The sequence below is a fragment of the Harmonia axyridis genome, chromosome 4 (assembly GCF_914767665.1).
Source record: "Harmonia axyridis chromosome 4, icHarAxyr1.1, whole genome shotgun sequence".
Lineage (NCBI taxonomy): Eukaryota > Metazoa > Arthropoda > Insecta > Coleoptera > Coccinellidae > Harmonia > Harmonia axyridis.
In genome coordinates, this window is record NC_059504.1 from 19,122,789 (window position 1) to 19,125,806 (window position 3,018).

The window sequence follows — 3,018 nt, forward strand, 5'->3', positions numbered from 1 at the left end:
GTACCGGTTCACCTTGAGTGAGCTCACTCTTGAGATATGCAGACACAAGAATCACATCGACAAAACCTGATTAAATTCATCAGTACCTACAACGATTTGATAACGTCTCTGTTGGGATAGCTTTTAAAGAGTTGGAGAAGTATGGTAGAACAGATTGAGAAAGGCGGTTTTGTTGGTTTAAAACCACTTGATGCTTATTCGGTTGTTAATAATTGGTATTGACATTATTCATTTTTCAATATTCACAAATTAAATATAATACCAAAGAAAATTTTTGAATCAATGAAAAGAAAAGAAGAAGCTGTAAAAATTTTGAAACGACACTGATACGACTGTATTATAGTCAATAAATTTATTTGTGTCATACCAATTTGTTATTTTGATTTTATTGCTTAGTTATCAATGCCTCTATTGATATTATGCTGGTAGGCATAATCTGAATACTTGATGGCCCTTGGGCATAATGTAAACTAAGAAATAATTTTATATCTATTTAATAAGTTTTATTAACAAATAATAACAAATTTGAAACATTATCAACATTTTGATTTGAATTAATGTGAAATTATGCATTCTGAAAGAAACTAGTAAATTTTATATTGCCTGCAGCAAACATGGATTCATGTTTCATTGTCTGGTTATTAACTTTCTGTAGAGAAAATCCAAACTTAGAATGTAAGCGGGCAAGCATTCTTGAAATCTAATTTTTTGAAGGTATACTGTCACATATATCCTTCAGCAACAGAAGTAAAAGTCTTCTTCTGGGAAATCTTGCGTGTGTGAAGACATTTTTTTTATCTTATACTTGAATATAACTAGCATACTGACATTTTCTTGACAAATATTACCAAGTTGTACCGACCAACTTATGGTTATTGTCGATGTTGATATTCATATTTACCATCAAAATCCTTTTAACTATTTAATATTGGAACCACAAAGAACTCAGAGGAAATGTTTCAAAGAGTTCTCTGAAGAGTTCACTTCACAAAATTTTGGTACTCTTTGTTATAGGAGGTTCGTGACCTTTCTGACAATGTTATTATTTTGTGGAAATTTTACAATTTTCATTGATTTCTTCAATGTTAACATTTGAAGTGCCATTGTTTCCATAAAGATTTCAGCTTTTTTCAATACTTCTCGCGCATACGCGATCTGGAGGTAATAATTGAAAAAAAAAAAATAATATTGAAATGATTTTTTTTTCAAATCTTTTTTCATAATTTTTCCTTCCGAAATTGGAGTAGATATAAATAATTAATTATCAAAAATAAATACATAGGTACATAGTTTCATGCTCTAAATAATTAAAAGTTACTATTTGATTCCTACGTTGGTATAAACCTGTAGAAATATCGATATGGTGGATGTTATTGAAAAAAATCATAAAACAATTGAATATTGGAAAAAAAATATCCTCCCCGGCGGGGAATCGAACCCCGGTCTCCCGCGTGACAGGCGGGGATACTGACCACTATACTACCGAGGATATTGATTATACATGGCATATCTTACTCTCAACAGTTAAGTATCGTCTCAAAATTGTAAATAGTAGGGATATCGATCGCCAACTTCAAGACCCGTAGCGCCATCTTACGCAACCAAACTCACAATGCAATTAGCTCGAATCTCAATAATTATAAATTCTTCAAACATCGCGACAAGAATTCGAAGGCCATTTCAAGTACATTGCCAACTTATTCTCGAACAGTAGCTCAATGAAGAATTTCAAACGTTAATTTTAATTTATGTATATCACCTTGAATCAGTAGGAATAAATATATTAACTTTTGAACGACTCCGAGGGAATATAAATAAGAACAGAAAAACGGATGTGGAATTTTTTCAGATCACCTGAATCAATTACTTGATATCGCAACTAATACAGGTTTTATGGTGCTTTTTCTAGATTAGTAGAATAAATTCTTTGGTTCGTATTTTTTAATACGTAATGATATTTGAAAATCGATTCTTGTTGTTGAACATCTACGGAAAAAATTTTTTTGACAGAAAATGTATGATTTTATATTACTACTTAGGTTCCAAATATTACAAATCAATATTGAACTAGACATAATCGAAAACAACAATGAAAATCAATAACCTATCCGGTCCAGATGTATGCCTTCTGCTAGCATTTCTCTAAAATTTTCGATTAAACATCGAATACACCCACTATAGCAACAGATATTTCACACGTTACCAATAATATGGACTTGAACGTTTTATTATTATTTTTTTTATTTTTCTTCCAGACGATAACCTTCACGCGCAGAGGCCTTCAGAAATACACTCGGAACAAGTTTTATTTAATTATTATATTACTGGCAAGACAATCTTTGTTTAATTGTTTCTGGCTGAATGAATAGAAGGACTAATTAAATCTTATCATATGACCAGAACCAGTATTTCGACCAAGCTGTATGCAATTTTAAGAGATCCGCGACCACATTGACTACAAGTAATAATCATGTAGAAAAATCAGGTTTGTCAAAGTTGTTGAGAAGTTTTCAAGATATCTTATCGAATTCGATAAAATTTCCATTAAAATCGTTGTAACTATGAATTTTACCAAAAAATGGAGTCCTGTATCGTGATAATTATGTCCGGTAGTAAACAAAAAATGTTTATTGGCACTACTGCTCAACTTGTCTCACAAAGAAGCGAGGTTGTAAGTTGTAACGCACATACAGGGTGTGCAACAAACTTCAAGGTGATTTTAGGTGATTCTGCATGAAAAAATAATAAAGTTTTTTAACAGTCTTTCTTTATATAAGGGTTTTGTTTTTTAGAGGAAATAAGAAGCTACAGGACGGAAAAACAAGGGAAGAAACATGAGTGAAGAAGAAAAATGAGATGACAAAGGACTGACAGAGTGGTGAATTATAGGTTATCAAAACGAATGAAGTAGTAATTGACGTCTTAGATAAAAACTAAAAATTATTTTATTTTAGGAAGATTTTCATGAATTTAAGTAGATTAAAGAAGAGATCTCACTTTGTGTAAGTAGTTATTAAG

At 31.1% G+C, this 3,018-nt stretch overlaps 1 non-coding gene across 1 annotated transcript; it reads right to left on the reverse strand.

Moving 5' to 3' along the window:
• Positions 1–1,417: 1,417 nt before the first annotated feature.
• On the reverse strand, positions 1,418–1,489 carry Trnad-guc. The gene has a single exon. It is a non-coding gene; the product is annotated as a tRNA-Asp (tRNA).
• Between the last annotated feature and the right edge of the window lie 1,529 nt (positions 1,490–3,018).